The sequence below is a fragment of the Chiloscyllium punctatum genome, chromosome 18 (assembly GCF_047496795.1).
Source record: "Chiloscyllium punctatum isolate Juve2018m chromosome 18, sChiPun1.3, whole genome shotgun sequence".
Taxonomy (NCBI): Eukaryota; Metazoa; Chordata; class Chondrichthyes; order Orectolobiformes; family Hemiscylliidae; genus Chiloscyllium; species Chiloscyllium punctatum.
In genome coordinates this window covers 18,645,646-18,666,027 of record NC_092756.1, presented here as the reverse complement: position 1 = coordinate 18,666,027, position 20,382 = coordinate 18,645,646, and the positions used below count along the sequence as shown (strand labels likewise).

The window sequence follows — 20,382 nt, the reverse complement described above, 5'->3', positions numbered from 1 at the left end:
TTCCGTGTAAACGTGTAAGTTGTCCTGTTTCGAGCAATGGGTGAAATCATTTAGCAAAGCAAGAATCGAAATTGCAGTAATGTCAAGTAGCTCATGGTAATTTGACCCAATCATAACCGATCATATATTCTCACGCACTCACAGATACATTTGTCGCTGAATCCAGTCTGAGAAGATAGACTCAGCTTACCAGTGATTTTTTTCGGGATTGATGGGCTATCGTTAACTGCTGAGAAATTGATATTGTAGACGGGCACATCCCAGCAGCTGTGCGAGTCGGAGAGGGATCATGGAACCTTTTTCACTTGAGTTGACATCTGTTGTTATGCAGGAACACAATTGGAAGTGCAAGAAAATGGACTCGCGGGCGTGTTGCTAGTGTGGCCGAGCGGTCTTAGGCGCTGGATTAAGGCTACCATCTCGCCCGAGGAGTGGGTTCGAATCCCACCGCTGCCGTTTCTGCGGAGCTGCTGATTTAAATGCTGTTTCATTCCCCTGCTGCATTTCTGTTTAAAGCAGAAGCAAAATCAGTTTGCTTCCCGGGGAACTGACTGCGGTGTGGGAAAGTGCCGAATTTTCCAAAGTGTCTGTGCTGTCATGATCGTGTTCGCCTCCCGCGCGGAAAATCGCCAGCGGCTCCACTGTTGCTTTCTGTTCCAGGCAAGTTGAGCTTTTACTGGAACCGAATGGAGACTGTTGTTGCGAAACAGAGTCCTACGGTGACTCGACTCGTCGTTATTTGGTTTTCTGGCCAATGAGAAAATCGTTCCAATGTATTTCGATGTCATATGTTATTGAATTTCTCCCACTTCCTCCTTTTCCGTCCTGGAGTCATCGGAAGGGAAAGGTAATCTAATCGAGACTGTGATTGGTGAAATTCACTTTTTATGGCCCATTCTTATTATGTTCTTTCTTTGTCTCTTTGCAGCATTGTCTGGGCAGTGGTGGTGCACTCAGGCTCCAGTATGTTTGAAAGAGTAGTTTGGAATTGCCCTGTTGTTATTTGTGTGATAACTTTATGGCTCATGCCCCCGGACTGTCTCACATTTAGCATTCATGCTCGCTGTGTCTGAAAATGCATTTGGTTTTCCAGTTTTGTTTGTGTTCCGTGTTAAATGCTTTCTGTTTTGCGATTCGCTCAATACATTACGAATTAACAGGGTTTCTGAGGTAACTTCCAGCTGCAAAAATCCTCAACTGAGAATCTGGGAAACTTTCACGGAGTATGGTCAGTCGGAGCAAAAGTAAGGAAGTCGTTCGTTTCTGCAGTGTTTCACAATGCTACCTTTCCCGTGAGCCGTCGAACAGACTAAATGATTTTGCCACAGACTGCGACGGTAAGCTCCGCAAAAACGTAATTCTTTAAAGCAGGTGTAAGCAACACAACGTTACCGGGTTACACCGCGTGGAAACAGATACTTCGGTGTATCTCGTCCATGCTCACCACATAGCCAAAATTAAACAAGTCCCATGAAACAACGAGTTAACGGAAACAGAAAGGCGAAAGGTAGAATGGCTTCAACTTTCTGTGTTGGATGCCACTGAGCTGCAGCGGCTGCGACCGCGGCTTGTTTCTGTAGTGTAGTGGTCATCACGTTCGCCTCACACGCGAAAGGTCCCCAGTTCGAAACTGGGCAGAAACTGCTTTGCTCTTCAACTGCAGCCTTTGACATCGACAAGAACGGAGCTTTCTTGCTTGCTTTCCCATGTGCAAACCTGCCTTCAAATTTGCTTCAATAAATCTTCTCTCGTCGTGCAATGCAATGCGATTCCATTTAATTACCGTGCAAAGCATTGTAAAGTTTTTCTCCAACATCGTTCTGATCATATGCCATTCTGTTTGAGCGTGTAGTTACCCCCTTCTGATCCTTCCACGAAAAGCATTACCGCATTCGCATTCCTTGCGCAGGCGGCCCGGTTCAAAGACAGGGAAGAAGCTGATGTGCTGGTGTCACAGTGCACCACGGATTCTTCAACTAGTCTGTCTGTCAAATGTATCCCAAAGTCGTCTCTGAAAGACCTCATTTGGAAGGTGTCTGTCGTTATTCAAAGTGCGAGAATTGGCACCAGAGGTCCTGAATCATGTTTTGGAGCAGTTCACACGTTAGTGGCTCATTCAATCAGCAACAGCAATGAAAGAAATTACACTCTCAGAGGAACATCTGGACCTGTGCTTTCATAGCGTCGCTAGTATTAAGGTGCGCCCCGAGATCGAAGCCACGTTGGAACTGAAACGGAGGAATCGACAGAGAGGCTACAGAATGACATCGCATCCATTTGGTTTTCTTTAAATCACTGACGAGCAGGAAAATGTAAACGGGGAAGGCGAGTGGGGAAGTGAGGCAGTTGCAGCTCTGGAGAAAGTCCTTCTTTGTGATTCACTCAGCAACCAGAGACGTGACGGTGACTCAGGCGTGAGAGCTCTTCACATCGTGAACAAACAGCAATCAAGGGCAGTTAGCACCTCTTCCGGACTGGGGGTGGGGTGAGGTAATTACCTTTTGACTTCTGTTACTACGTTCAGTAACTGCCTTTTGGATTGAGGTGAACAGAAACTGCATTTCTAAAAAGCACCATGGAACTTGTTAAAATTTATTGAGTCGCTTTTTTCTCATCGATTCCCACACAGGTTTCCAACTCAGTTGGTATCGATGAGGCTCATGTCCAGGTGTGATAATCTCTGCAGCAAATTGCACGGTTAAGGTAAAAGGCAAGGAAAGTGGCATCTCGAACCGGCCCCGAGGTCAGACCTTCCTCACAATGTAATCTGTCGTTCTCGGATTGTAATACTACCTCCGGTTTTAGGATGGAACATTCTTTGGGAACCTTATTCTGCAAAACAGACACAGTGCCTGAAACTATGCTGCACGGTATGATTTGGGACACGGCCTGCTCAGCTTTGTGCATTTTCCCTGTAGTCCGGTGTGTTTCATGTTCCGTGTAAACGTGTAAGTTGTCCTGTTTCGAGCAATGGGTGAAATCATTTAGCAAAGCAAGAATCGAAATTGCAGTAATGTCAAGTAGCTCATGGTAATTTGACCCAATCATAACCGATCATATATTCTCACGCACTCACAGATACATTTGTCGCTGAATCCAGTCTGAGAAGATAGACTCAGCTTACCAGTGATTTTTTTCGGGATTGATGGGCTATCGTTAACTGCTGAGAAATTGATATTGTAGACGGGCACATCCCAGCAGCTGTGCGAGTCGGAGAGGGATCATGGAACCTTTTTCACTTGAGTTGACATCTGTTGTTATGCAGGAACACAATTGGAAGTGCAAGAAAATGGACTCGCGGGCGTGTTGCTAGTGTGGCCGAGCGGTCTTAGGCGCTGGATTAAGGCTACCATCTCGCCCGAGGAGTGGGTTCGAATCCCACCGCTGCCGTTTCTGCGGAGCTGCTGATTTAAATGCTGTTTCATTCCCCTGCTGCATTTCTGTTTAAAGCAGAAGCAAAATCAGTTTGCTTCCCGGGGAACTGACTGCGGTGTGGGAAAGTGCCGAATTTTCCAAAGTGTCTGTGCTGTCGTGATCGTGTTCGCTTCCCGCACGGAAAATCGCCAGCGGCTCCACTGTTGCTTTCTGTTCCAGGCAAGTTGAGCTTTTACTGGAACCGAATGGAGACTATTGTTGCGAAACAGAGTCCTACGGTGACTCGACTCGTCGTTATTTGGTTTTCTGGCCAATGAGAAAATCGTTCCAATGTATTTCGATGTCATATGTTATTGAATTTCTCCCACTTCCTCCTTTTCCGTCCTGGAGTCATCGGAAGGGAAAGGTAATCTAATTGAGACTGTGATTGGTGAAATTCACTTTTTATGGCCCATTCTTATTATGTTCTTTCTTTGTCTCTTTGCAGCATTGTCCGGGCAGTGGTGGTGCACTCAGGCTCCAGTATGTTTGAAAGAGTAGTTTGGAATTGCCCTGTTGTTATTTGTGTGATTACTGTATGGCTCATGCCCCCGGACTGTCTCACATTTAGCATTCCTGCTCGCTGTGTCTGAAAATGCATTTGGTTTTCCAGTTTTGTTTGTGTTCCGTGTTAAATGCTTTCTGTTTTGCGATTCGCTCAATACATTACGAATTAACAGGGTTTCTGAGGTAACTTCCAGCTGCAAAAATCCTCAACTGAGAATCTGGGAAACTTTCACGGAGTATGGTCAGTCGGAGCAAAAGTAAGGAAGTCGTTCGTTTCTGCAGTGTTTCACAATGCTACCTTTCCCGTGAGCCGTCGAACAGACTAAATGATTTTGCCACAGACTGCGACGGTAAGCTCCGCAAAAACGTAATTCTTTAAAGCAGGTGTAAGCAACACAACGTTACCGGGTTACACCGCGTGGAAACAGATACTTCGGTGTATCTCGTCCATGCTCACCACATAGCCAAAATTAAACAAGTCCCATGAAACAACGAGTTAACGGAAACAGAAAGGCGAAAGGTAGAATGGCTTCAACTTTCTGTGTTGGATGCCACTGAGCTGCAGCGGCTGCGACCGCGGCTTGTTTCTGTAGTGTAGTGGTCATCACGTTTGCCTCACACGTGAAAGGTCCCCAGTTCGAAACTGGGCAGAAACTGCTTTGCTCTTCAACTGCAGCCTTTGACATCGACAAGAACGGAGCTTTCTTGCTTGCTTTCCCATGTGCAAACCTGCCTTCGAATTTGCTTGAATAAATCTTCTCTCGTCGTGCAATGCAATGCGATTCCATTTAATTACCGTGCAAAGCGTTGTAAAGTTTTTCTCCAACATCGTTCTGATCATATGCCATTCTGTTTGAGAGAGTAGTTACCCCCTTCTGATCCTTCCACGAAAAGCATTACCGCATTCGCATTCCTTGCGCAGGCGGCCCGGTTCAAAGACAGGGAAGAAGCTGATGTGCTGGTGTCACAGTGCACCACGGATTCTTCAACTAGTCTGTCTGTCAAATGTATCCCAAAGTCGTCTCTGAAAGACCTCATTTGGAAGGTGTCTGTCGTTATTCAACGTGCGAGAATTGGCACCAGAGGTCCTGAATCATGTTTTGGAGCAGTTCACACGTTAGTGGCTCATTCAATCAGCAACAGCAATGAAAGAAATTACACTCTCAGAGGAACATCTGGACCTGTGCTTTCATAGCGTCGCTAGTATTAAGGTGCGCCCCGAGATCTAAGCCACGTTGGAACTGAAACGGAGGAATCGACAGAGAGGCTACAGAATGACATCGCATCCATTTGGTTTTCTTTAAATCACTGACGAGCAGGAAAATGTAAACGGGGAAGGCGAGTGGGGAAGTGAGGCAGTTGCAGCTCTGGAGAAAGTCCTTCTTTGTGATTCACTCAGCAACCAGAGACGTGACGGTGACTCAGGCGTGAGAGCTCTTTACATCATGAACAAACAGCAATCAAGGGCAGTTAGCACCTCTTCCGGACTGGGGGTGGGGTGAGGTAATTACCTTTTGACTTCTGTTACTATGTTCAGAAACTGCCTTTTGGATTGAGGTGAACAGAAACTGCATTTCTAAAAAGCACCATGGAACTTGTTAAAATTTATTGAGTCGCTTTTTTCTCATCGATTCCCACACAGGTTTCCAACTCAGTTGGTATCCATGAGGCTCATGTCCAGGTGTGATAATCTCTGCAGCAAATTGCACGGTTAAGGTAAAAGGCAAGGAAAGTGGCATCTCGAACCGGCCCCGAGGTCAGACCTTCCTTACAATGTAATTGTCGTTCTCGAATTGTAATACTACCTCCGGTTTTAGGATGGAACATTCTTTGGGAACCTTATTCTGCAAAACAGACACAGTGCCTGAAACTATGCTGCACGGTATGATTTGGGACACGGCCTGCTCAGCTTTGTGCATTTTCCCTGTAGTCCGGTGTGTTTCATGTTCCGTGTAAACGTGTAAGTTGTCCTGTTTCGAGCAATGGGTGAAATCATTTAGCAAAGCAAGAATCGAAATTGCAGTAATGTCAAGTAGCTCATGGTAATTTGACCCAATCATAACCGATCATATATTCTCACGCACTCACAGATACATTTGTCGCTGAATCCAGTCTGAGAAGATAGACTCAGCTTACCAGTGATTTTTTTCGGGATTGATGGGCTATCGTTAACTGCTGAGAAATTGATATTGTAGACGGGCACATCCCAGCAGCTGTGCGAGTCGGAGAGGGATCATGGAACCTTTTTCACTTGAGTTGACATCTGTTGTTATGCAGGAACACAATTGGAAGTGCAAGAAAATGGACTCGCGGGCGTGTTGCTAGTGTGGCCGAGCGGTCTTAGGCGCTGGATTAAGGCTACCGTGTCGCCCGAGGGGTGGGTTCGAATCCCACCGCTGCCGTTTCTGCGGAGCTGCTGATTTAAATGCTGTTTCATTCCCCTGCTGCATTTCTGTTTGAAACAGAAGCAAAATGAGTTTCCTTCCCGGGGAATTGACTGCGGTGTGGGAAAGTGCCGAATTTTCCAAAGTGTCTGTGCTGTCATGATCGTGTTCGCCTCCCGCGCGGAAAATCGCCAGCGGCTCCACTGTTGCTTTCTGTTCCAGGCAAGTTGAGCTTTTACTGGAACCGAATGGAGACTGTTGTTGCGAAACAGAGTCCTACGGTGACTCGACTCGTCGTTATTTGGTTTTCTGGCCAATGAGAAAATCGTTCCAATGTATTTCGATGTCATATGTTATTGAATTTCTCCCACTTCCTCCTTTTCCGTCCGGGAGTCATCGGAAGGGAAAGGTAATCTAATCGAGACTGTGATTGGTGAAATTCACTTTTTATGGCCCATTCTTATTATGTTCTTTCTTTGTCTCTTTGCAGCATTGTCTGGGCAGTGGTGGTGCACTCAGGCTCCAGTATGTTTGAAAGAGTAGTTTGGAATTGCCCTGTTGTTATTTGTGTGATAACTTTATGGCTCATGCCCCCGGACTGTCTCACATTTAGCATTCATGCTCGCTGTGTCTGAAAATGCATTTGGTTTTCCAGTTTTGTTTGTGTTCCGTGTTAAATGCTTTCTGTTTTGCGATTCGCTCAATACATTACGAATTAACAGGGTTTCTGAGGTAACTTCCAGCTGCAAAAATCCTCAACTGAGAATCTGGGAAACTTTCACGGAGTATGGTCAGTCGGAGCAAAAGTAAGGAAGTCGTTCGTTTCTGCAGTGTTTCACAATGCTACCTTTCCCGTGAGCCGTCGAACAGACTAAATGATTTTGCCACAGACTGCGACGGTAAGCTCCGCAAAAACGTAATTCTTTAAAGCAGGTGTAAGCAACACAACGTTACCGGGTTACACCGCGTGGAAACAGATACTTCGGTGTATCTCGTCCATGCTCACCACATAGCCAAAATTAAACAAGTCCCATGAAACAACGAGTTTACGGAAACAGAAAGGCGAAAGGTAGAATGGCTTCAACTTTCTGTGTTGGATGCCACTGAGCTGCAGCGGCTGCGACCGCGGCTTGTTTCTGTAGTGTAGTGGTCATCACGTTCGCCTCACACGCGAAAGGTCCCCAGTTCGAAACTGGGCAGAAACTGCTTTGCTCTTCAACTGCAGCCTTTGACATCGACAAGAACGGAGCTTTCTTGCTTGCTTTCCCATGTGCAAACCTGCCTTCGAATTTGCTTCAATAAATCTTCTCTCGTCGTGCAATGCAATGCGATTCCATTTAATTACTGTGCAAAGCATTGTAAAGTTTTTCTCCAACATCGTTCTGATCATATGCCATTCTGTTTGAGAGTGTAGTTACCCCCTTCTGATCCTTCCACGAAAAGCATTACCGCATTCGCATTCCTTGCGCAGGCGGCCCGGTTCAAAGACAGGGAAGAAGCTGATGTGCTGGTGTCACAGTGCACCACGGATTCTTCAACTAGTCTGTCTGTCAAATGTATCCCAAAGTCGTCTCTGAAAGACCTCATTTGGAAGGTGTCTGTCGTTATTCAACGTGCGAGAATTGGCACCAGAGGTCCTGAATCATGTTTTGGAGCAGTTCACACGTTAGTGGCTCATTCAATCAGCAACAGCAATGAAAGAAATTACACTCTCAGAGGAACATCTGGACCTGTGCTTTCATAGCGTCGCTAGTATTAAGGTGCGCCCCGAGATCTAAGCCACGTTGGAACTGAAACGGAGGAATCGACAGAGAGGCTACAGAATGACATCGCATCCATTTGCTTTTCTTTAAATCACTGACGAGCAGGAAAATGTAAACGGGGAAGGCGAGTGGGGAAGTGAGGCAGTTGCAGCTCTGGAGAAAGTCCTTCTTTGTGATTCACTCAGCAACCAGAGACGTGACGGTGACTCAGGCGTGAGAGCTCTTCACATCATGAACAAACAGCAATCAAGGGCAGTTAGCACCTCTTCCGGACTGGGGGTGGGGTGAGGTAATTACCTTTTGACTTCTGTTACTATGTTCAGAAACTGCCTTTTGGATTGAGGTGAACAGAAACTGCATTTCTAAAAAGCACCATGGAACTTGTTAAAATTTATTGAGTCGCTTTTTTCTCATCGATTCCCACACAGGTTTCCAACTCAGTTGGTATCCATGAGGCTCATGTCCAGGTGTGATAATCTCTGCAGCAAATTGCACGGTTAAGGTAAAAGGCAAGGAAAGTGGCATCTCGAACCGGCCCCGAGGTCAGACCTTCCTTACAATGTAATCTGTCGTTCTCGGATTGTAATACTACCTCCGGTTTTAGGATGGAACATTCTTTGGGAACCTTATTCTGCAAAACAGACACAGTGCCTGAAACTATGCTGCACGGTATGATTTGGGAAACGGCCTGCTCAGCTTTGTGCATTTTCCCTGTAGTCCGGTGTGTTTCATGTTCCGTGTAAACGTGTAAGTTGTCCTGTTTCGAGCAATGGGTGAAATCATTTAGCAAAGCAAGAATCGAAATTGCAGTAATGTCAAGTAGCTCATGGTAATTTGACCCAATCATAACCGATCATATATTCTCACGCACTCACAGATACATTTGTTTCTGAATCCAGTCTGAGAAGATAGACTCAGCTTACCAGTGATTTTTGTCTGGATTGATGGGCTATCGTTAACTGCTGAGAAATTGATATTGTAGACGGGCACATCCCAGCAGCTGTGCGAGTCGGAGAGGGATCATGGAACCTTTTTCACTTGAGTTTACATCTGTTGTTATGCAGGAAAACAATTGGAAGTGCAAGAAAATGGCGTCGCGCGCGTGTTGCTAGTGTGGCCGAGCGGTCTAAGGCGCTGGATTAAGGCTCCCGTCTCGCCCGAGGGGTGGGTTCGAATCCCACCGCTGCCGTTTCTGCGGAGCTGCTGGTTTAAATGCTGTTTCATTCCCCTGCTGCATTTCTGTTTGAAACAGAAGCAAAATGAGTTTGCTTCCCGGGGAATTTCCTGCGGTGTGGGAAAGTGCCGAATTTTCCAAAGTGTCTGTGCTGTCGTGATCGTGTTCGCCTCCCGCGCGGAAAATCGCCAGCGGCTCCACTGTTGCTTTCTGTTCCAGGCAAGTTGAGCTTTTACTGGAACCGAATGGAGACTGTTGTTGCGAAACAGAGTCCTACGGTGACTCGACTCGTCGTTATTTGGTTTTCTGGCCAATGAGAAAATCGTTCCAATGTATTTCGATGTCATATGTTATTGAATTTCTCCCACTTCCTCCTTTTCCGTCCTGGAGTCATCGGAAGGGAAAGGTAATCTAATCGAGACTGTGATTGGTGAAATTCACTTTTTATGGCCCATTCTTATTATGTTCTTTCTTTGTCTCTTTGCAGCATTGTCTGGGCAGTGGTGGTGCACTCAGGCTCCAGTATGTTTGAAAGAGTAGTTTGGAATTGCCCTGTTGTTATTTGTGTGATAACTTTATGGCTCATGCCCCCGGACTGTCTCACATTTAGCATTCATGCTCGCTGTGTCTGAAAATGCATTTGGTTTTCCAGTTTTGTTTGTGTTCCGTGTTAAATGCTTTCTGTTTTGCGATTCGCTCAATACATTACGAATTAACAGGGTTTCTGAGGTAACTTCCAGCTGCAAAAATCCTCAACTGAGAATCTGGGAAACTTTCACGGAGTATGGTCAGTCGGAGCAAAAGTAAGGAAGTCGTTCGTTTCTGCAGTGTTTCACAATGCTACCTTTCCCGTGAGCCGTCGAACAGACTAAATGATTTTGCCACAGACTGCGACGGTAAGCTCCGCAAAAACGTAATTCTTTAAAGCAGGTGTAAGCAACACAACGTTACCGGGTTACACCGCGTGGAAACAGATACTTCGGTGTATCTCGTCCATGCTCACCACATAGCCAAAATTAAACAAGTCCCATGAAACAACGAGTTAACGGAAACAGAAAGGCGAAAGGTAGAATGGCTTCAACTTTCTGTGTTGGATGCCACTGAGCTGCAGCGGCTGCGACCGCGGCTTGTTTCTGTAGTGTAGTGGTCATCACGTTCGCCTCACACGCGAAAGGTCCCCAGTTCGAAACTGGGCAGAAACTGCTTTGCTCTTCAACTGCAGCCTTTGACATCGACAAGAACGGAGCTTTCTTGCTTGCTTTCCCATGTGCAAACCTGCCTTCGAATTTGCTTCAATAAATCTTCTCTCGTCGTGCAATGCAATGCGATTCCATTTAATTACTGTGCAAAGCATTGTAAAGTTTTTCTCCAACATCGTTCTGATCATATGCCATTCTGTTTGAGAGTGTAGTTACCCCCTTCTGATCCTTCCACGAAAAGCATTACCGCATTCGCATTCCTTGCGCAGGCGGCCCGGTTCAAAGACAGGGAAGAAGCTGATGTGCTGGTGTCACAGTGCACCACGGATTCTTCAACTAGTCTGTCTGTCAAATGTATCCCAAAGTCGTCTCTGAAAGACCTCATTTGGAAGGTGTCTGTCGTTATTCAACGTGCGAGAATTGGCACCAGAGGTCCTGAATCATGTTTTGGAGTAGTTCACACGTTAGTGGCTCATTCAATCAGCAACAGCAATGAAAGAAATTACACTCTCAGAGGAACATCTGGACCTGTGCTTTCATAGCGTCGCTAGTATTAAGGTGCGCCCCGAGATCTAAGCCACGTTGGAACTGAAACGGAGGAATCGACAGAGAGGCTACAGAATGACATCGCATCCATTTGCTTTTCTTTAAATCACTGACGAGCAGGAAAATGTAAACGGGGAAGGCGAGTGGGGAAGTGAGGCAGTTGCAGCTCTGGAGAAAGTCCTTCTTTGTGATTCACTCAGCAACCAGAGACGTGACGGTGACTCAGGCGTGAGAGCTCTTCACATCATGAACAAACAGCAATCAAGGGCAGTTAGCACCTCTTCCGGACTGGGGGTGGGGTGAGGTAATTACCTTTTGACTTCTGTTACTATGTTCAGAAACTGCCTTTTGGATTGAGGTGAACAGAAACTGCATTTCTAAAAAGCACCATGGAACTTGTTAAAATTTATTGAGTCGCTTTTTTCTCATCGATTCCCACACAGGTTTCCAACTCAGTTGGTATCCATGAGGCTCATGTCCAGGTGTGATAATCTCTGCAGCAAATTGCACGGTTAAGGTAAAAGGCAAGGAAAGTGGCATCTCGAACCGGCCCCGAGGTCAGACCTTCCTTACAATGTAATCTGTCGTTCTCGGATTGTAATACTACCTCCGGTTTTAGGATGGAACATTCTTTGGGAACCTTATTCTGCAAAACAGACACAGTGCCTGAAAATATGCTGCACGGTATGATTTGGGAAACGGCCTGCTCAGCTTTGTGCATTTTCCCTGTAGTCCGGTGTGTTTCATGTTCCGTGTAAACGTGTAAGTTGTCCTGTTTCGAGCAATGGGTGAAATCATTTAGCAAAGCAAGAATCGAAATTGCAGTAATGTCAAGTAGCTCATGGTAATTTGACCCAATCATAACCGATCATATATTCTCACGCACTCACAGATACATTTGTTTCTGAATCCAGTCTGAGAAGATAGACTCAGCTTACCAGTGATTTTTGTCTGGATTGATGGGCTATCGTTAACTGCTGAGAAATTGATATTGTAGACGGGCACATCCCAGCAGCTGTGCGAGTCGGAGAGGGATCATGGAACCTTTTTCACTTGAGTTTACATCTGTTGTTATGCAGGAAAACAATTGGAAGTGCAAGAAAATGGACTCGCGCGCGTGTTGCTAGTGTGGCCGAGCGGTCTAAGGCGCTGGATTAAGGCTCCCCTCTCGCCCGAGGGGTGGGTTCGAATCCCACCGCTGCCGTTTCTGCGGAGCTGCTGGTTTAAATGCTGTTTCATTCCCCTGCTGCATTTCTGTTTGAAACAGAAGCAAAATGAGTTTGCTTCCCGGGGAATTTCCTGCGGTGTGGGAAAGTGCCGAATTTTCCAAAGTGTCTGTGCTGTCGTGATCGTGTTCGCCTCCCGCGTGGAAAATCGCCAGCGGCTCCACTGTTGCTTTCTGTTCCAGGCAAGTTGAGCTTTTACTGGAACCGAATGGAGACTGTTGTTGCGAAACAGAGTCCTACGGTGACTCGACTCGTCGTTATTTGGTTTTCTGGCCAATGAGAAAATCGTTCCAATGTATTTCGATGTCATATGTTATTGAATTTCTCCCACTTCCTCCTTTTCCGTCCTGGAGTCATCGGAAGGGAAAGGTAATCTAATCGAGACTGTGATTGGTGAAATTCACTTTTTATGGCCCATTCTTATTATGTTCTTTCTTTGTCTCTTTGCAGCATTGTCTGGGCAGTGGTGGTGCACTCAGGCTCCAGTATGTTTGAAAGAGTAGTTTGGAATTGCCCTGTTGTTATTTGTGTGATAACTTTATGGCTCATGCCCCCGGACTGTCTCACATTTAGCATTCATGCTCGCTGTGTCTGAAAATGCATTTGGTTTTCCAGTTTTGTTTGTGTTCCGTGTTAAATGCTTTCTGTTTTGCGATTCGCTCAATACATTACGAATTAACAGGGTTTCTGAGGTAACTTCCAGCTGCAAAAATCCTCAACTGAGAATCTGGGAAACTTTCACGGAGTATGGTCAGTCGGAGCAAAAGTAAGGAAGTCGTTCGTTTCTGCAGTGTTTCACAATGCTACCTTTCCCGTGAGCCGTCGAACAGACTAAATGATTTTGCCACAGACTGCGACGGTAAGCTCCGCAAAAACGTAATTCTTTAAAGCAGGTGTAAGCAACACAACGTTACCGGGTTACACCGCGTGGAAACAGATACTTCGGTGTATCTCGTCCATGCTCACCACATAGCCAAAATTAAACAAGTCCCATGAAACAACGAGTTAACGGAAACAGAAAGGCGAAAGGTAGAATGGCTTCAACTTTCTGTGTTGGATGCCACTGAGCTGCAGCGGCTGCGACCGCGGCTTGTTTCTGTAGTGTAGTGGTCATCACGTTCGCCTCACACGCGAAAGGTCCCCAGTTCGAAACTGGGCAGCAACTGCTTTGCTGTTCAACTGCAGCCTTTGACATCGACAAGAACGGAGCTTTCTTGCTTGCTTTCCCATGTGCAAACCTGCCTTCGAATTTGCTTGAATAAATCTTCTCTCGTCGTGCAATGCAATGCGATTCCATTTAATTACTGTGCAAAGCATTGTAAAGTTTTTCTCCAACATCGTTCTGATCATATGCCATTCTGTTTGAGAGTGTAGTTACCCCCTTCTGATCCTTCCACGAAAAGCATTACCGCATTCGCATTCCTTGCGCAGGCGGCCCGGTTCAAAGACAGGGAAGAAGCTGATGTGCTGGTGTCACAGTGCACCACGGATTCCTCAACTAGTCTGTCTGTCAAATGTATCCCAAAGTCGTCTCTGAAAGACCTCATTTGGAAGGTGTCTGTCGTTATTCAACGTGCGAGAATTGGCACCAGAGGTCCTGAATCATGTTTTGGAGCAGTTCACACGTTAGTGGCTCATTCAATCAGCAACAGCAATGAAAGAAATTACACTCTCAGAGGAACCTCTGGACCTGTGCTTTCATAGCGTCGCTAGTATTAAGGTGCGCCCCGAGATCTAAGCCACGTTGGAACTGAAACGGAGGAATCGACAGAGAGGCTACAGAATGACATCGCATCCATTTGGTTTTCTTTAAATCACTGACGAGCAGGAAAATGTAAACGGGGAAGGCGAGTGGGGAAGTGAGGCAGTTGCAGCTCTGGAGAAAGTCCTTCTTTGTGATTCACTCAGCAACCAGAGACGTGACGGTGACTCAGGCGTGAGAGCTCTTCACATCATGAACAAACAGCAATCAAGGGCAGTTAGCACCTCTTCCGGACTGGGGGTGGGGTGAGGTAATTACCTTTTGACTTCTGTTACTATGTTCAGAAACTGCCTTTTGGATTGAGGTGAACAGAAACTGCATTTCTAAAAAGCACCATGGAACTTGTTAAAATTTATTGAGCCGCTTTTTTCTCATCGATTCCCACACAGGTTTCCAACTCAGTTGGTATCCATGAGGCTCATGTCCAGGTGTGATAATCTCTGCAGCAAATTGCACGGTTAAGGTAAAAGGCAAGGAAAGTGGCATCTCGAACCGGCCCCGAGGTCAGACCTTCCTCACAATGTAATCTGTCGTTCTCGGATTGTAATACTACCTCCGGTTTTAGGATGGAACATTCTTTGGGAACCTTATTCTGCAAAACAGACACAGTGACTGAAACTATGCTGCACGGTATGATTTGGGACACGGCCTGCTCAGCTTTGTGCATTTTCCCTGTAGTCCGGTGTGTTTCATGTTCCGTGTAAACGTGTAAGTTGTCCTGTTTCGAGCAATGTGTGAAATCATTTAGCAAAGCAAGAATCGAAATTGCAGTAATGTCAAGTAGCTCATGGTAATTTGACCCAATCATAACCGATCATATATTCTCACGCACTCACAGATACATTTGTTTCTGAATCCAGTCTGAGAAGATAGACTCAGCTTACCAGTGATTTTTGTCTGGATTGATGGGCTATCGTTAACTGCTGAGAAATTGATATTGTAGACGGGCACATCCCAGCAGCTGTGCGAGTCGGAGAGGGATCATGGAACCTTTTTCACTTGAGTTGACATCTGTTGTTATGCAGGAACACAATTGGAAGTGCAAGAAAATGGACTCGCCGGCGTGTTGCTAGTGTGGCCGAGCGGTCTTAGGCGCTGGATTAAGGCTCCCGTCTCGCCCGAGGAGTGGGCTCGAATCCCAGCGCTGCCGTTTCTGCGGAGCTGTTGGTTTAAATGCTGTTTCATTCCCCTGCTGCATTTCTGTTTAAAACAGAAGCAAAATGAGTTTGCTTCCCGGGGAATTGACTGCGGTGTGGGAAAGTGCCGAATTTTCCAAAGTGTCTGTGCTGTCGTGATCGTGTTCGCTTCCCGCACGGAAAATCGCCAGCGGCTCCACTGTTGCTTTCTGTTCCAGGGTAGTTGAGCTTTTACTGGAACCGAATGGAGACTGTTGTTGCGAAACAGAGTCCTACGGTGACTCGACTCGTCGTTATTTGGTTTTCTGGCCAATGAGAAAATCGTTCCAATGTATTTCGATGTCATATGTTATTGAATTTCTCCCACTTCCTCCTTTTCCGTCCTGGAGTCATCGGAAGGGAAAGGTAATCTAATCGAGACTGTGATTGGTGAAATTCACTTTTTATGGGCCATTCTTATTATGTTCTTTCTTTGTCTCTTTGCAGCATTGTCTGGGCAGTGGTGGTGCACTCAGGCTCCAGTATGTTTGAAAGAGTAGGTTGGAATTGCCCTGTTGTTATTTGTGTGATTACTTTATGGCTCATGCCCCCGGACTGTCTCACATTTAGCATTCATGCTCGCTGTGTCTGAAAATGCATTTGGTTTTCCAGTTTTGTTTGTGTTCCGTGTTAAATGCTTTCTGTTTTGCGATTCGCTCAATACATTACGAATTAACAGGGTTTCTGAGGTAACTTCCAGCTGCAAAAATCCTCAACTGAGAATCTGGGAAACTTTCACGGAGTATGGTCAGTCGGAGCAAAAGTAAGGAAGTCGTTCGTTTCTGCAGTGTTTCACAATGCTACCTTTCCCGTGAGCCGTCGAACAGACTAAATGATTTTGCCACAGACTGCGACGGTAAGCTCCGCAAAAACGTAATTCTTTAAAGCAGGTGTAAGCAACACAACGTTACCGGGTTACACCGCGTGGAAACAGATACTTCGGTGTATCTCGTCCATGCTCACCACATAGCCAAAATTAAACAAGTCCCATGAAACAACGAGTTAACGGAAACTGAAAGGCGAAAGGTAGAATGGCTTCAACTTTCTGTGTTGGATGCCACTGAGCTGCAGCGGCTGCGACCGCGGCTTGTTTCTGTAGTGTAGTGGTCATCACGTTCGCCTCACACGCGAAAGGTCCCCAGTTCGAAACTGGGCAGAAACTGCTTTGCTCTTCAACTGCAGCCTTTGACATCGACAAGAACGGAGCTTTCTTGCTTGCTTTCCCATGTGCAAACCTGCCTTCGAATTTGCTTGAATAAATCATCTCTCGTCGTGCAATGCAATGCGATTCCATTTAATTACTGTGCAAAGCATTGTAAAGTTTTTCTCCAACATCGTTCTGATCATATGCCATTCTGTTTGAGAGTGTAGTTACCCCCTTCTGATCCTTCCACGAAAAGCATTACCGCATTCGCATTCCTTGCGCAGGCGGCCCGGTTCAAAGACAGGGAAGAAGCTGATGTGCTGGTGTCACAGTGCACCACGGATTCTTCAACTAGTCTGTCTGTCAAATGTATCCCAAAGTCGTCTCTGAAAGACCTCATTTGGAAGGTGTCTGTCGTTATTCAATGTGCGAGAATTGGCACCAGAGGTCCTGAATCATGTTTTGGAGCAGTTCACACGTTAGTGGCTCATTCAATCAGCAACAGCAATGAAAGAAATTACACTCTCAGAGGAACATCTGGACCTGTGCTTTCATAGCGTCGCTAGTATTAAGGTGCGCCCCGAGATCTAAGCCACGTTGGAACTGAAACGGAGGAATCGACAGAGAGGTTACAGAATGACATCGCATCCATTTGGTTTTCTTTAAATCACTGACGAGCAGGAAAATGTAAACGGGGAAGGCGAGTGGGGAAGTGAGGCAGTTGCAGCTCTGGAGAAAGTCCTTCTTTGTGATTCACTCAGCAACCAGAGACGTGACGGTGACTCAGGCGTGAGAGCTCTTCACATCATGAACAAACAGCAATCAAGGGCAGTTAGCACCTCTTCCGGACTGGGGGTGGGGTGAGGTAATTACCTTTTGACTTCTGTTACTATGTTCAGAAACTGCCTTTTGGATTGAGGTGAACAGAAACTGCATTTCTAAAAAGCACCATGGAACTTGTTAAAATTTATTGAGTCGCTTTTTCTCATCGATTCCCACACAGGTTTCCAACTCAGTTGGTATCCATGAGGCTCATGTCCAGGTGTGATAATCTCTGCAGCAAATTGCACGGTTATGTAAAAGGCAAGGAAAGTGGCATCTCGAACCGGCCCCGAGGTCAGACCTTCCTCACAATGTAATCTGTCGTTCTCGGATTGTAATACTACCTCCGCTTTTAGGATGGAACATTCTTTGGGAACCTTATTCTGCAAAACAGACACAGTGACTGAAACTATGCTGCACGGTATGATTTGGGACACGGCCTGCTCAGCTTTGTGCATTTTCCCTGTAGTCCGGTGTGTTTCATGTTCCGTGTAAACGTGTAAGTTGTCCTGTTTCGAGCAATGGGTGAAATCATTTAGCAAAGCAAGAATCGAAATTGCAGTAATGTCAAGTAGCTCATGGTAATTTGACCCAATCATAACCGATCATATATTCTCACGCACTCACAGATACATTTGTAGCTGAATCCAGTCTGAGAAGATAGACTCAGCTTACCAGTGATTTTTGTCTGGATTGATGGGCTATCGTTAACTGCTGAGAAATTGATATTGTAGACGGGCACATCCCAGCAGCTGTGCGAGTCGGAGAGGGATCATGGAACCTTTTTCACTTGAGTTGACATCTGTTGTTATGCAGGAACACAATTGGAAGTGCAAGAAAATGCACTCGCGGGCGTGTTGCTAGTGTTTCCGAGCGGTCTTAGGCGCTGGATTAAGGCTTCCGTCTCGTCCGAGAGGTGGGTTCGAATCCCAGCGCTGCCGTTTCTGCGGAGCTGCTGGTTTAAATGCTGTTTCATTCCCCTGCTGCATTTCTGTTTAAAACAGAAGTAAAATGAGTTTGCTTCCCGGGGAATTGACTGCGGTGTGGGAAAGTGCCGAATTTTCCAAAGTGTCTGTGCTGTCTTGATCGTGTTCGCTTCCCGCACGGAAAATCGCCAGCGGCTCCACTGTTGCTTTCTGTTCCAGGCAAGTTGAGCTTTTACTGGAACCGAATGGAGACTGTTGTTGCGAAACAGAGTCCTACGGTGACTCGACTCGTCGTTATTTGGTTTTCTGGCCAATGAGAAAATCGTTCCAATGTATTTCGATGTCATATGTTATTGAATTTCTCCCACTTCCTCCTTTTCCGTCCTGGAGTCATCGGAAGGGAAAGGTAATCTAATCGAGACTGTGATTGGTGAAATTCACTTTTTATGGCCCATTCTTATTATGTTCTTTCTTTGTCTCTTTGCAGCATTGTCTGGGCAGTGGTGGTGCACTCAGGCTCCAGTATGTTTGAAAGAGTAGGTTGGAATTGCCCTGTTGTTATTTGTGTGATTACTTTATGGCTCATGCCCCCGGACTGTCTCACATTTAGCATTCATGCTCGCTGTGTCTGAAAATGCATTTGGTTTTCCAGTTTTGTTTGTGTTCCGTGTTAAATGCTTTCTGTTTTGCGATTCGCTCAATACATTACGAATTAACAGGGTTTCTGAGGTAACTTCCAGCTGCAAAAATCCTCAACTGAGAATCTGGGAAACTTTCACGGAGTATGGTCAGTCGGAGCAAAAGTAAGGAAGTCGTTCGTTTCTGCAGTGTTTCACAATGCTACCTTTCCCGTGAGCCGTCGAACAGACTAAATGATTTTGCCACAGACTGCGACGGTAAGCTCCGCAAAAACGTAATTCTTTAAAGCAGGTGTAAGCAACACAACGTTACCGGGTTACACCGCGTGGAAACAGATACTTCGGTGTATCTCGTCCATGCTCACCACATAGCCAAAATTAAACAAGTCCCATGAAACAACGAGTTAACGGAAACTGAAAGGCGAAAGGTAGAATGGCTTCAACTTTCTGTGTTGGATGCCACTGAGCTGCAGCGGCTGCGACCGCGGCTTGTTTCTGTAGTGTAGTGGTCATCACGTTCGCCTCACACGCGAAAGGTCCCCAGTTCGAAACTGGGCAGAAACTGCTTTGCTCTTCAACTGCAGCCTTTGACATCGACAAGAACGGAGCTTTCTTGCTTGCTTTCCCATGTGCAAACCTGCCTTCGAATTTGCTTGAATAAATCATCTCTCGTCGTGCAATGCAATGCGATTCCATTTAATTACTGTGCAAAGCATTGTAAAGTTTTTCTCCAACATCGTTCTGATCATATGCCATTCTGTTTGAGAGTGTAGTTACCCCCTTCTGATCCTTCCACGAAAAGCATTACCGCATTCGCATTCCTTGCGCAGGCGGCCCGGTTCAAAGACAGGGAAGAAGCTGATGTACTGGTGTCACAGTGCACCACGGATTCCTCAACTAGTCTGTCTGTCAAATGTATCCCAAAGTCGTCTCTGAAAGACCTCATTTGGAAGGTGTCTGTCGTTATTCAACGTGCGAGAATTGGCACCAGAGGTCCTGAATCATGTTTTGGAGCAGTTCACACGTTAGTGGCTCATTCAATCAGCAACAGCAATGAAAGAAATTACACTCTCAGAGGAACATCTGGACCTGTGCTTTCATAGCGTCGCTAGTATTAAGGTGCGCCCCGAGATCTAAGCCACGTTGGAACTGAAACGGAGGAATCGACAGAGAGGCTACAGAATGACATCGCATCCATTTGGTTTTCTTTAAATCACTGACGAGCAGGAAAATGTAAACGGGGAAGGCGAGTGGGGAAGTGAGGCAGTTGCAGCTCTGGAGAAAGTCCTTCTTTGTGATTCACTCAGCAACCAGAGACGTGACGGTGACTCAGGCGTGAGAGCTCTTCACATCATGAACAAACAGCAATCAAGGGCAGTTAGCACCTCTTCCGGACTGGGGGTGGGGTGAGGTAATTACCTTTTGACTTCTGTTACTATGTTCAGAAACTGCCTTTTGGATTGAGGTGAACAGAAACTGCATTTCTAAAAAGCACCATGGAACTTGTTAAAATTTATTGAGTCGCTTTTTCTCATCGATTCCCACACAGGTTTCCAACTCAGTTGGTATCCATGAGGCTCATGTCCAGGTGTGATAATCTCTGCAGCAAATTGCACGGTTATGTAAAAGGCAAGGAAAGTGGCATCTCGAACCGGCCCCGAGGTCAGACCTTCCTCACAATGTAATCTGTCGTTCTCGGATT

At 46.1% G+C, this 20,382-nt stretch overlaps 6 non-coding genes across 6 annotated transcripts; all 6 read left to right on the top strand.

Moving 5' to 3' along the window:
- The first annotated feature begins 1,570 nt into the window (after positions 1 to 1,570).
- On the top strand, positions 1,571 to 1,643 carry trnav-cac (transfer RNA valine (anticodon CAC)). Its single transcript has one exon. It is a non-coding gene; the product is annotated as a tRNA-Val (tRNA).
- A 5,794-nt stretch (positions 1,644 to 7,437) lies between these two features.
- trnav-cac (transfer RNA valine (anticodon CAC)) lies at positions 7,438 to 7,510 on the top strand. The gene has a single exon. It is a non-coding gene; the product is annotated as a tRNA-Val (tRNA).
- A 2,861-nt stretch (positions 7,511 to 10,371) lies between these two features.
- Positions 10,372 to 10,444, top strand: trnav-cac (transfer RNA valine (anticodon CAC)). Its single transcript has one exon. It is a non-coding gene; the product is annotated as a tRNA-Val (tRNA).
- Positions 10,445 to 13,305: 2,861 nt separating this feature from the next.
- Positions 13,306 to 13,378, top strand: trnav-cac (transfer RNA valine (anticodon CAC)). Its single transcript has one exon. It is a non-coding gene; the product is annotated as a tRNA-Val (tRNA).
- A 2,861-nt stretch (positions 13,379 to 16,239) lies between these two features.
- trnav-cac (transfer RNA valine (anticodon CAC)) lies at positions 16,240 to 16,312 on the top strand. Its single transcript has one exon. It is a non-coding gene; the product is annotated as a tRNA-Val (tRNA).
- Positions 16,313 to 19,171: 2,859 nt separating this feature from the next.
- On the top strand, positions 19,172 to 19,244 carry trnav-cac (transfer RNA valine (anticodon CAC)). Its single transcript has one exon. It is a non-coding gene; the product is annotated as a tRNA-Val (tRNA).
- The last annotated feature ends 1,138 nt before the right edge of the window (positions 19,245 to 20,382 follow it).